Source organism: Lathyrus oleraceus, chromosome 1 (genome assembly GCF_024323335.1).
Source record: "Lathyrus oleraceus cultivar Zhongwan6 chromosome 1, CAAS_Psat_ZW6_1.0, whole genome shotgun sequence".
Lineage (NCBI taxonomy): Eukaryota > Viridiplantae > Streptophyta > Magnoliopsida > Fabales > Fabaceae > Lathyrus > Lathyrus oleraceus.
This window is the reverse complement of record NC_066579.1, coordinates 437022188-437036599: the sequence shown is the minus strand read 5'-3', so window position 1 is coordinate 437036599 and position 14412 is coordinate 437022188. Positions and strand designations below refer to the sequence as shown.

At 33.8% G+C, this 14412-nt stretch overlaps 1 non-coding gene across 1 annotated transcript; it reads left to right on the top strand.

Annotated features, from left to right (window-relative positions):
* Positions 1-4082: 4082 nt before the first annotated feature.
* LOC127115967 (small nucleolar RNA R71) lies at positions 4083-4189 on the top strand. The gene has a single exon (XR_007800963.1). It is a non-coding gene; the product is annotated as a small nucleolar RNA R71 (small nucleolar RNA).
* The last annotated feature ends 10223 nt before the right edge of the window (positions 4190-14412 follow it).

Below are 14412 nucleotides of genomic sequence, written 5' to 3'. Positions count from 1 at the left end.
ACAATAATTTTTCGAGTATCTTAGATATAAAATGAGATCCACCGTCACTGACGACTATTCTTGGGACACCAAATCTTGGAAAGATTATATTCTTAAAGAGTCTAATTACTACTCGTGTGTCGTTTGTTGGAGAAACTATAGCCTCAATCCATTTTGATACGTAGTCAACCGCTACGAGTATGTACTTGTTACCGAAAGAAGGTGGAAAAGGTCCCATGAAATCTATTCCCCACACATCGAAAATTTCTACTTCCAAAATGCCTTTTTGTGGCATTTCGTCACGTCTAGATATGTTTCCTGTGCGTTGAAACCTATCGCATTTCTTGACTGCGGCATGCACATCCTTCCATATGTTTGGCCAATAAAGACCGGCTTGTAGGATTTTAGAGTAGGTTTTTGATGTACTTGCATGTCCACCATAAGGAGCGGAATGACAATGTTGGATTATACTTTCTACCTCTTGTTCAGGTATACAGCGACGGAAAATACCATCGGGGCCTCTTTTGAAAAGTAAAGGGTCGTCCCAGTAATAATGTTTTATGTCATGGAAGAATCGTTTCTTTTGTTGGTAGGATAAATCAAGTGGAACCACTCCGGCGGCTAAATAATTGACAAAATCAGCGTACCATGGTGTAACGCATACCGCCAAGGTGGTCTCTACCTGTTCATTAGCTTTATTTTCTTCCAAATTAGCTATAAGTTTATCGTACGAGAAATCATCGTTGATCGATGTTCTTTCCGATTCCAGGTTTTCAAGTCTAGAGAGGTGATCTGCTACTACGTTTTCAGTTCCTTTTTTATCTTTGATTTCCAAATCAAATTCTTGTAGCAACAAGATCCACCTTAGGAGTCTAGGTTTAGCGTCCTTTTTCTTTAAGAGGTACTTAATGGCAGCATGATCAGTGTAAACGATTATTTTAGCTCCGACCAAGTAGGAACGAAATTTATCTAGTGCAAATACTACTGCTAAAAGTTCTTTCTCGGTCGTGGCGTAATTCATTTGTGCTTCATCTAGAGTTCTACTCGCATAATATATGACGTGAAGTTTTTTATCCCTTCTTTGTCCTAAAACAGCGCCTACGGCGTAGTCACTTGCGTCACACATTATTTCGAAAGGTTCATTCCAATCCGGGGTCTGCATTATGGGCGCGGAGATCAATGCTTGTTTAAGTGTTTGAAATGCTTCTAAACATTTATTGTCAAAGATGAATTCAGCGTCTTTCATTAATAATCCGGTTAAAGGTTTAGTTATTTTAGAGAAATCTTTAATGAATCGTCGGTAAAAACCGGCATGTCCTAAGAAGCTTCGTATTTCTCTCACAGTTTTCGGAGGTTGAAGGTTTTCGATTACTTCTATTTTGGCTTTGTCTACTTCAATTCTTCTATTTGATATGATGTGTCCTAAAACAATTCCTTCTTGTACCATAAAGTGACATTTTTCCCAATTAAGTACTAGGTTTACTTTTACACATCGTTCTAGAACTCTCTCTAGGTTTTCAAGACATTCTTCGAAACTTTGCCCACATACGGAAAAGTCATCCATAAAGACTTCCATGATGTTTTCGATAAAATCGGCAAATATTGCCATTATGCACCTTTGGAAGGTTGCAGGAGCATTGCACAAGCCAAACGGAATTCGTCGATACGCAAAGGTACCAAAAGGACATGTGAACGTTGTCTTTTCTTGGTCATCAGGATGAATTGGTATTTGGAAGAAACCTGAATAACCGTCCAGATAGCAGAAATGAGAATGCTTGGCTAGTCTTTCTAACATCTGGTCTATGAATGGCAAAGGAAAATGATCTTTTCGGGTTGCTTTGTTTAGCTTTCTGTAGTCAATGCACATTCTCCATCCCGATTCAATTCGTTTGGTTATAGTTTCTCCTTTTTCATTTTCGATCACGGTTATACCTCCTTTCTTTGGTACTACGTGTACAGGACTAACCCATTTGCTATCGGATATAGGATATATGATACCTGCCTCCAATAACTTTGTTACTTCCTTCTTCACTACCTCACTCAGGATCGGGTTTAGTCTCCTCTGATGTTCCCTAGAAGTTTTACACTTTTCTTCTAGCATGATGCGGTGCATACAAATAGAAGGACTTATCCCTTTAAGATCGGTGATGTTGTATCCTAGTGTGGTTGGATATTTTCTTAAGATATGTAAGAGTTTTTCGGTTTCAAGTTTTCCTAGGTCTGCATTGACTATCACTGGCCGTTCAAGTTCTAAGTCTAGGAATTCATATCTCAGATTTTTGGGAAGTGTTTTCAGGTCGAGGGTTGGTTTCTTAAGGCATTGTGTAGGATCTGATGTTATTGCTAAACATTGGTTCAGTCTGTCTTCTACACGATAGTCGGACAATTCGTCATTTTCTAATTTTGTTTCTTTTATGCATTCATCGATGATATCCATGAAGTAACATGTGTCTTCTATTGCAGGTGCTTTCAAAAATTTGGAAAGAATGAACTCAATTTTCTCTTCTCCTACTTCAAAAGTGAGTCGTCCTCGTTTTACGTCTATGATAGCACCGGCGGTTGCTAAGAAGGGTCTTCCCAATATAATGGGGGTAACTTCATCTTCTCTTATGTCCATAATTATAAAATCGGTGGGAATGTAGAATTGACCTATGCGCACGGGAATGTTTTCAAGAATTCCTACGGGATATCTAACGGAACGATCTGCTAATTGCACAGACATTTTAGTTGGTCTTAATTCTCCCATTTCAAGTTTCTTGCATATGGACAAGGGCATAACACTGATACCGGCTCCTAAATCGCATAAAGCTTTATCTATGACAAATTTTCCTATATGACAGGGTATAGAAAAACTACCAGGATCTTTAAGTTTAGGAGGCATATTCTGGATTATTGCGCTACACTCAGCAGTGAGTGTAACGGTTTCGCTATCTTCAAGTTTCCTTTTATTAGATAAAATTTCTTTTAAGAACTTAGCATATGAGGGCATCTGTGTAATAGCTTCTATAAAAGGAATTGTGACATTTAATTATTTCAGTAGGTCAACAAATTTTTTAAATTGGCCCGCGTCTTTGGTTTTAATTAGCCTTTGAGGATAAGGGATAGGTGGTTTGTAAGGAGGTGGAGGTACATAAGGTTCTTTTTTCTCTACGGTTTCCTTATTACACTCTTCCTTTTCTTTAGGTTTACTTTCTTCCTCAGTTGACTTTTTAGAGTTTTGGTTCTCAATCCTTGGGTCAGACGGTCCTTCTACCTCTGTTCCACTTCTTAATATAATTGCATGAGCGTGGCCTTTCGGATTAGGTTGGGGCTGTCCAGGAAATGTACTAGTTGGGGCAGCAGTAGGCGCTTGTTGTTGAGCTACTTGCGAGATTTGTGTTTCCAGCATTTTGTTATGGGTAGCCAGGGCATCTACTTTACTTGCTAGTTGTTTAATCTGTTCGTTAGTGTGTACATTCTGGTTTAAGAACTCTTTATTGGTTTGCTGTTGAGAAGCTATGAAGTTCTCCATCATGATTTCCAAATTGGATTTCCTAGGAACGTTATTGTTAGGTGTAGATGGGGTCGGATTTTGATATCCAGGAGGTATAGCTGGAGCTTGACTGAGAGCTTGACCTGGTGCGTATAAAGCGTTGTTACTTTTATATGAAAAATTAGGATGGTTCTTCCAGTTTGAGTTATAGGTATGCGAGTAAGGATTTCCTTGAGCATAGTTCACCTGCTCTGTTTGAATTCCTGTTAGGAGTTGACAATCTGTAGGCGTGTGACCTTGAATTCCACAGACTTTGCAATTTTGAGTTACGACAACCACGGTGGCTGGAAGTGATACATTTAAACTTTCGATTTTCTGGGCAAGAGCATCCACTTTTGCATTAACATGATCAAGGCTACTTATCTCGTACATGCCACCTTTCGTTTGAGGTTTTTCTACCATTGTTCAGTCGCTTCCCCACTGATAATGATTTTGGGCCATGCTCTCGATAAGTTGATAAGCGTCAGGGTAAGGTTTATCCATAAGCGCACCACCGGCGGCGACGTCTATTGTTAACCTTGTGTTGTACAAGAGACCATTATAGAAGGTGTGAATTACTAACCAGTCCTCTAAACCATGGTGTGGGCAAAGTCTCATCATGTCCTTGTATCTTTCCCATGCTTCGAAAAGAGACTCGTTATCTTTTTGCTTAAATCCATTTATCTGGGCTCTCAACATAGCTGTCTTGCTTGGAGGGAAATATCGGGCGAGAAAGACTTTCTTCAACTCATTCCATGTGGTGACTGAGTTGGAAGGAAGAGACTGAAGCCATCTTCTAGCTTTATCTCTTAACGAGAAAGGAAAGAGACGAAGTCGAATTGCCTATGAAGTGACACCATTAGCTTTAACAGTGTCAGCGTATTGGACAAATACGGATAAATGAAGGTTTGGATCCTCGGTAGGATTTCCAGAAAATTGGTTCTGTTGCACTGCCTGCAACAGTGAAGGTTTAAGTTCGAAGTTGTTCGCTTCGATTGCGGGTGGAGCAATACTCGAATGCGGCTCATCTTGCGATGGAGCAGCGTAATCTCGAAGAGCACGAGCTGGTTCGGCCATCGCTGGTATCGTCGAAGGAAAGAGATTTTTGAGATCATGAATTTCGATTGGAGGAAGATTGTTTGTAGCACGATACTCCCGAATCCGTCGTAATAATCGAAGATATCGTTCAACGTCGTTGATTCGTAAGTAGTACGGTTCGCCTTGTGAGCGAGTGTGTGGCATACAAATCAACGAAAAAGAAGGAAAAATAAAAATTGCCTTAGTCTCTACAGCGTAACAGAAGAGTTACGATATTGACTAAATAAAAGTCCCCGGCAACGGCGCCAAAAACTTGATCGCGACTTTATGAGTCTATCGGGTATTAACTGCAAGTGCACAGTCTAATCGCGTAGTTTTAAAAGATATCAATCCCACAGGGACTTAATGAATCGATATACCGTTTTTCTAAGGTTACTGCGTAAAGCTAAGGCGGATGATACTTTGATGATTAGGGGGAAAAGTAAAACTAAATTTGGATCTAGATTAAATATCAAATAACACGGATATCGGTATGTAGTTCGTCGTAATTAGGGAATCAAATCCTCGTTGGTCTTTTTCTTAGTTTTTAAAATAAGTCTTTTCAGTAGACACTATTAATTAAAAGCCTTTTCCTCAAACTCTCGCTCTGTTGAATCAGACTATGACTTTATATTAACGTACACTCTCACTATTTCGTTAAATCTAAAATCACTTTTTGAAAACAATAGAATCTATAGAAACTCTTTTTGAGAAAATACTAACCGTTTAAACACCCTCGTCTCAAACTCTCGCTCTGTTGACTTAGATTATATGATTAAACTTAAATGCTTAACTCTCGTCCTCACATTTAACTTTTAAAAATAATTTTTGAAAATAATTAGAATTCAATTAACCTTAAAAATTGCTTTCGCCCTGATTTAAAGTTAATGTTCAATTTACACTGTCCAGTTAAAAGCTCAAACCGTCGTTCTATTGATTTTAACTTCTTTATGTCTTTTACTCTCGTACAAAAACTTTGGTATTAACTCTGTAAATTGAGACCAGAAAAAGAGTGACTATATTTTGAAATAAATTTAAACCAACTCAGTTTTGATTCCTTTATTCCGCTTACTTTACATACCGATATCTAAGTTAATTAGCCGGACATGTTAAACATGCCTAAACAATAATCATGCATAAATACGGCCCTATCAAACGAACAATATATATAAACAGCAGCACAGAGCATATGTAAATTAAAACAATAACTCAATTAATTAATGAACCTGTAAAAATACTAGAATTCTGGATTTTAACTCCTAGCTTCGATGCTCGAACACTCCACCACAAGTCGGTTGGATTTGTTCTTCACAATTCTCGATCAGACAGGTAAGTAAAAACAAGGAAATAAAATACTATGATCCGACGTAAGGTTAGATCCAGTAAAAATTACACAATAGTTTCCGGTGTAGAAACTATCGTGAGAAAATGAATTGAATGCTTAGGAAACTAAACTAGAAAAGAAAAGAAAAGAAAATGCTAAGAAAATAGAATGCTGGAAAATTAGAAAGCAGGAAAAATATTGCACGGTGTAGCCTTTCAATTGGACCTTTTGAGGTCTATTTATATTCATCCATAAAGTAACCGTTTTCCCAAAAGTATGTTCAATAGGGTTCCAAAGTGTCAACGAGTCAAGAGGAAAAATAGGGGAGAACGTCCTTCTGTTACGCACGTCAATGCCAAAATATAGGAGTGGGGTGTGTGACGTCCGTCACACCATGTGTTACGGTCATAACACTAAGTAGAGGGGCGTGCCGCTCGGCACGTGAGTGTGGCGGTCGTCACAGCCATTTTCCTTGTTCCAAACGTGGGTTGGGCTTTGGTGAGATGCTTTTCCTAGAAAATCCTCTTTTTGCACCCCTTTTCTTTCTTTTTCACCCATGCTTTAAATAATGATACCTGAGATAAATAAAAAGAAAATACCGAGTAATATCGAATAATATAAAATAAATTGAATCAAATAACGATATAATTTAATTAAATCAAGTCCAAAAATGTGATATAGTTTCATGTTATCAATGGGTGGTAATGCCTTTTGTCTTGAAGAACACTAGGGAAACATACCAGAGGGTGATGAATTCAATTTTTCATGATTATATCGAGACGTTTATGCAAATATATTAATGATATAGTCGTTAAGTCTGTGTCTGGAAATGGTCATCTCGACCATCTTCGACAATCATTCAAAATAATGAGGAAGTACGGACTAAAAATGAATCTTCTTAAGTGTGCTTTATGTGTGCAGGTTGGAGACTTCCTTGGCTTTGCTGTCCATAAGAAGGGCATTGAAATTAAACAGAACAAGACTAAGGCCATCATAGAAACTCAACCTCTTTCGACTAAGAAAGATCTCCAATCTTTATTGGGGAAGAGTAGTTTTTTGAGGAGGTTTATCTCAAGCCTTAGTGGCAAGATTTGACTATTATCCCCATTAATTCGCCTGAAGAAGGAAGTGTTTAAATGACATCCAGAGCATTAAAGGGTGTTTGGCGAAATAAAGGAGTATTTGATGATTCCTCCAATTTTCCTGTTAGAAATAGATGGATGAGGTTGTATATTTCTGATTTGGACTCGACTATAGGAAGCATGTTCACACATGAGGATGATAATAGTGTCGAAAGGGCCATTTATTATCTCAGTCGAGTCTTGAATGATGTAGAGACTAGGTATAGTCTGATAGAAAAGATGTGCCTTTCCTTGTATTTCTCATGTGTGAAATTAAAATATTATATAAAACCAATTGATGTGTATGTGTCTTTGCATTTCGACGTTATTAAACACATGTTATCTAAATTAATTTTTCATAGTCGAATTGAAAAGTAGGCTCTTGCCCTAACACAATATTCCTTAATGTATGTGCCTTTAAAGGGAATGAAGGGACAGGTGGTTGTCGACTTTATCGTCGATCATGCAACGATCGAGGCACCTCAAAATTATTTGGAGTCAGAACCTTGGAAGTTATACTTCGATGGATCCAACCATAAAAATGGAAATGGAATTAGAACTCTAATAATTTCACCTGATAAGATTTCGACGAAGTTCAAAAATAGAATTGACGACTCTTGATCAAATAATGAGGTAGAGTACAAAGCTTTAATAGTTGGTCTCGAAATCTTGTTAGATTTGAGGGGAAAAAAGTCGAGATAAAAGGAGATTCTGAATTAGTTATTAAGCAGATGGCGAAACAATAAAAATGTATTAAGGAGAACCTAATCATGTACTTTGATTGACACTGATTGGCAAAAGTCAATAGTCGAATACTTAGAGAATCCGACAAGATCAACTGATTGAAAGGTTAAGTACATATCTTTGAGCTATGTTATCATAGGGAACAAATTGTTCAAGAAAACACTTGAGGGTATTTTGCTCAAGTGCCTCAGTGAGAGTGAGGCGTATCTAGATATATCAAACATTTATGGCAGAGCATGTGGCACTCATCAAGTAGGGCACAAGATGAGATGGTTGTTATGTCAATAAGGCGTTTATTGGCCTACCATGCTAAAGGATTTTATTGAGTTTGCTAAGGGTTGGCAATAATGTCAAGTGCATGCAAGCATTCATCATGTCCCTGCAAGCGAATTACATGCAGTTGTGAAGCCATGGCCATTCAGAAGTTGGGCATTGGATTTAATTGGTGAAATTTGACCAACATCATCTAAAAGACAGAAATATATTTTAGTGGGTATTGATTATTTTACTAAGTGGATAGAAGTGATTTCCTTAGTTAATGATGACCAAGAAGTGATGATCAGGTTTATTCAGAAACATATTATTTATAGATTTGGAATTCCTTAGACCATTGTGAATGACCAAGGATCGGTGTTCACTGGTCGAAAGATGCAGGAGTTCTCCTCTAAGACGGGGATCAAGTTGTTGACATCTACGGCTTTTTACGCCCAAGCCAATGGCCAGGTCGAGGCGACCAATAAAGTCATTATTGGTTTAATTAAGAAACATGTGGGGAAAAGCCAAATAATTGGCATAAAACCCTGGATCAAGTATAATGGGCATGTTGAATGTCTCCTAAAGAGGCGATGAATACAACTCCCTTTCAGTTGACTTATGGACATGATGTTATTTTACTTTTCAAAATATATTTGCAATCGACATGAATTCAAAGGCAAAGAGAGATCCCATTTGATCATTATTGGAATATGACGTTAGACGAAATGGTTGATTTGGATGAAGAAATGTTAGCAGCGTTGAATGTCTTAATAAGTAAAAAGGAAATAGTATCTAAGGCCTACCATAAGAAGGTTAAGGTAAATACCTTTTCAGTCAGAGACTATGTGTGGAGGGTTCTTTTACCTATAGATGGAAGAGATAGGACTTTGGGTAAATGGTCTCCTAATTAGGAAGGCTCATTTTATATCATTCAAGTGTTTTCAAATAATGCTTATGAAATCAAAGAATTAACATCTGATCATCGAATCCTGAGAGTAAATGGAAAATACTTGAAAAGGTATAAACCTATGCTATAGGAAATTCAAATAGCAATAGAATAACATATATAGATGTGAAAGAGCCAAAATGGTATTCATAAAAAGTGCCAAAATGGAAAAGTCATTGTCGCGAGTGGAAAAATGACAGAGTCACCACCATCCTTTATTCGTTCCTAAGGAACAGGGAAATAATGATAAAACCTATAAACTAAGGGTGAGATGCTAGGTTTGGGAGTCGGTTAAGTAAGGGGAAGGTGTTCGGCACCCCTTACTTCCATTGTACTCAATGGGATTCTCCTCTAATTTTAGGGTTAGTGTGTGCTTCTAGGGTGTTTGCTTGATATATATTAATTGTTTAATTATTTGTTATATTTTATATATATATATATATATATATATATATATATATATATATATATATATATATATATATATATATATATAAATGTTTTATTATTTTAATAAGGGAATCCCTAAGAAATATTTTTGATTATTATACTCGCTAGAGTCTTACAACTATAGGCCTACGTACCCTCAAATTTATTGAAGGATCAGAGCCCCGTAGTTCGTCTTAAAAAAAGTTGGTTAGTTGGTTGTTTTTATCCCTTGAAAATTCTCACGCATCGGGGACGGAGAAGTAATTGATTTGGAGAAAATGTCTCAATACAATATGGTAGAGGTCTTATAATTTAAAGTGTGTTGAATTTGATTGTATCCCTTTATTACTTGCAAAAAAAGATATTTCATTTATTTAAGAAAATAAATTAGTTATCCTAATTATGTATTAGACATAATCCTTTATCCCGATTTTATCCCTTATTTAACCTTTGAAAACATGAGAGTTTTATCCCATATTTTATCTCATGTCCTTGTCCCATTTGATTTGAAAATATAATTTAATTTAATTAAGAAAATTAAATAAAATATAAAAAGATATATCCCCTATCCCAATTTTATCCCTAACTGTTTATCCCAAATTTATATCCCAAAATTATCCTCATTATTGATTACAAAAAAAAATATATAATGCTTGATTTATTTATGAAAATAAATATATATATTTATTTGACATATTTGTTATCCTGATTAAAAATATCTAACTATTTTGATTAAGAATCTAAATCGATAGTGAAATTATATATATATATATATATATATATATATATATATATATATATATATATATATATATATATATATATATATATATATATATATATATATATATATATATATATATATATATATATATTAAAATTTTAATTATATAATCTCAAAGACCATATCCCTTATTCTGATGTTTGTCCCTTGTTTTTATCCCTAAAATCCTAAAAATGTATCCCTACTTATTATCCTAAAATTTATCCTAAGTTATCTCTAAATCATCTCATAGTTATCCCATAAATTTTTATCGCTAAAAAGCATGAGATTTTATTCCATATTATCCCTAAAATTATACAAATTAATTATTTGCAAAAAAATATAATCATTAGTTTATTTAAGAAAAAAATTAAAAGGGTAATTATAAAAATCCAAGTGTTATATCCCGTATCTCTAATTTTTTATCCATAAAATCCTAAAAATTTATCCCTATTTATTGTCCCAAAATTTATCCCAAAGTTATCCCTAAATTATCCCATAAATTTTTATGCATCAAAATTCTAGAGTTTTATCCCATAACCTTATCCCATATTATCCTTAAAATTATCCCAATTAATTATTTGCAAAAATATAATTATTATTTGATTTAAGAAAATAAATTAAAAGGGTAATTATAAAAACCCAAGTGTTATATCCCTAATCCCTAATTTTTTATCCACAAAACCCTACAAATTTATCCCTATTTATTGTCCCAAAATTTATCCAAAACTATCTCAAAGTTATCCCTAGATTATCCCATAGTTATCCATAAATTTTTATCCCTCAAAATCCTAGAGTTTTATCCCATAACCTTATCCCATATTATCCTTAAAATTATTTGCAAAAATATAATTATTACTTTATTTAAGAAAATAAATTAAAAGGGTAATTATATAAACTCAAGGGTTATATCCCTTATCCCTAATTTTTTATCCCTACAACCCTAATAATTTATCCTTATTTATTGTCCCAAAAATTATCCCAAACTATCCCTAAATTATGCCATAGTTATCCCATAAAATTTTATCCCTTAAAATCCTAAAGTTTTATCCCATAACCTTATCCATATTATCCCTAAAATTATCCCAATTAATTATTTGTAAAAATATAATTATTACTTTATTTAAGAAAATAAATTAAAAGGGTAATTATATAAACTCAATTGTTATATCCCTTATCCCTACTTTTTTTATCCCTAGAACCTTAAAAATTTATAGCTATTTATTTTCCCAAAGTTATCCCTAAATTATTCAATAGTTATACCATAATTTTTTTATCCCTTAAAATCCTAAGGTTTTATCCCATATTATTAGTTTTTGGGCAGAAGTCTTTTTTAGAGAAAGTGTATAGAAATGGTTTATATTAAAATAATTATAATAATTCAAACACAATCAATATTAATATGATCCATAATAACAAAAATAAACCAATACCCTAAGGAAGTATTAAGCATCAAATAAGAAACAACATATCAAATAGTTAAGTGAGAGAATAAGGGAAACCGACCTACGAGGAGGAGATTATCCCCGGTTAAGGGAAACCGACCTACGAGGAGAAGATTGTCCCCAATTAAGCAGAAAGATTCAATCTTTTTTTGTTACTCTTTCTTGCCCTTTGTGTTTTTGATCACAACCTTCTCGTAATTCCTTAAAAAGATTGATGATGATGGAGACTTTAGGATTTTGGTGTTGTTGTTCCTCAATGTGAAGAGCAACAACTTTACAATATTGGGTTTAGTAAATTGTGGATCGTGAAAAGTGAATACTATTTATAGCGAAAATTAGGTTTAAAAAATTAAATGAAATAGAACTGTTTATGAATATTTTAATTTAACCTGATTTTTCCAATTTTTTAAAGGCCAAGTTAATGAATCTGGATGGATTCATGGTTGGGTGAATTTAGATAAAAAAAATTAAATAAATAAAAATAAGTTAATTACCTAATAATAATAAAAGGTTTTTATTTTTTTGATTTTTTGAGATTTTATTAATAAAATCATGATTTTAATGGAAAAATAATATTTTAAAATATGTTTTAAATAAAAATACGAAAATTAATAATTAAATAATAAAAAATATTATTTTGTGATTTTTTTTATAGTTTTGAAAATAAATAGAAAAGTTAGAAATAAAGTAAAAGCAAATAAAAGAGAAAAAAAATAATCTAAAAATGAGAAAGGTAAGATTTGAGCTCATGTTCTCACCATGATTTTAATGGAAAAATAATATTTTAAAATATGCTTTAAATAAAAAATACGAAAATTAATAATTAAATAATAAAAAATGTTATTTTGTGATTTTTTTTCTTGTAGTTTTGAAAATAAATAGAAAAATTAGAAATAAAGTAAAAACAAATAAAAGAGAAAAAAAAATCTAAAAATGAGAAATATAAGATTTGAGCTCATATCCTCTTTACCCATACTTTTTCTACCAATTGTGCTATTTCTTTCATTTGAAATAATGTAGCATTAGCAGAAATATAATAATAAAATTTAATATTAGTAATATTATTAATACTAATATTATGCTCTAATAACCCCATTATGATCCTCATTTGATAATATATCAATTAATGATAATTTGATTAGTAAAAAAATAAATAAATTAATTAATCCCAATATTAATCTATTCCTAAATAACCATAATATAACTTAATATTAATATAAAAATAATATTAATATTAATCTATCCCCATTTAAGTAATAACATTATTATAATTTATTCTACCCCTGTTATTAAAATAAATAATCCCCCTAATTATTAGTTTTTATTAATGTATTTTAGTAAGACAAAATATCCTAGTTATCAATGGTAATATCCCTCTAGCATAACTCCCCAAATTATTACGTTACAATCAACATCTCTGAATTAAAACAAATCCCTATGAGGGACTAAAAAGTCAAAATGATTCCCCTTTGACTTTTTAGGTCATTGGGATTGACGAGATGTCCTATAAAGGGTCTTAAGCATGTCAATGACCTAGATTCTAAGTCAATAACAAGAAAGAAATAGTGGTCAAAATTTGGGGTACGACAATCATTACAAGATATCAAAATACTAAAAGCAATAAAATTCAAAGTAAAAAGTTAAGCAAGGAATTTGGATTTGAAATCTTCGAGCTTGATCTTCGAAAAGTTGAGCCTTACCATGAATAAATCATAGGTCTTTTCCAGAGATTCGATTTCAAGTCCTAGTTTGAGAGTAACTTCAACATGTTTAACACCTTTGATGGCCTCCTGATCAATTATTTTTTTGGTAGGAAATGACTTCTCCTACGCAAGTTCAGCTTTTTGTTTTTCCAGGTTGTCGATTTCTTGGGTCAATTCAAGAATTTTGGTGCAATGTTATGCAATTTGTTCATCGAGTGAAGCTTTCTTGTCTGTGTACTCTTGGGGTTTGGTTTCGAGCTTGTCGACTTCCTTCTCATACACATAACTCAAGTCCCAGGCTACAACCATATCCCGGTAGACTTGGAAAAAATAAGCTTCAAAGTCGAAGAAGAATTGGAGCGTAGAATTAGATACCCGATGTTTGTTGAGCTCGGCCAACAACGTTAAATGTCAGTGCCCATTCGAGGATCTCTTTCGATAGAATTGATGAGATCAACATCAAATATGTTTTCGTTTAGTTACTGGATCAAGAGGTTCACCGAGTCATCTTCTGTGTCAGCCAATGAAGCATCATAGGATTGGGAGTATCTATAGCCAGTTGAAGGCTTGCAAAGTTTTCGAAGCCTTTTTAAAGCCTCTGTTGGATTTTTCCTTTACAGGGCAATGATTTATTCTTGACTCAGAGAAGTGTTGGATGGTGAGTCATGGACAACATGTTGGGCTTGTTTCTCTGTGACGGTGACAATCTAACCTTCCTTTTTTGTCGGAACAATTTTGATATTTGGGATGGTTTGTTCCTGTTTTATTGTTTCATGGATTTTTGTTGTTGGTTGGTCGGAAGACAAGTTATCATGAACGGAAGTTATGATGTCATCTAACTCTTCGATTCTTTGAGGAGACAATTGTTCGACATTAGCCTCCACCTCAGGGGTCATTTTGGTAGAGACACCTTACCTTCACTAGTTACTTTGTTTTCTAAATGAACGAATGAGAGGCTAGAATCAATAAACTTTGACCAATGAATATGAGAGAAGGTTTCAGAAGGAATCGAACGGGGTATACCTGTTGGTTTGTCCACCACATACTCGTCTAGCTTCAACGGTTCCTAGAAATAAAAAATGGTTAGTCGAGTGAAAATAGAGGATTAAAATTGT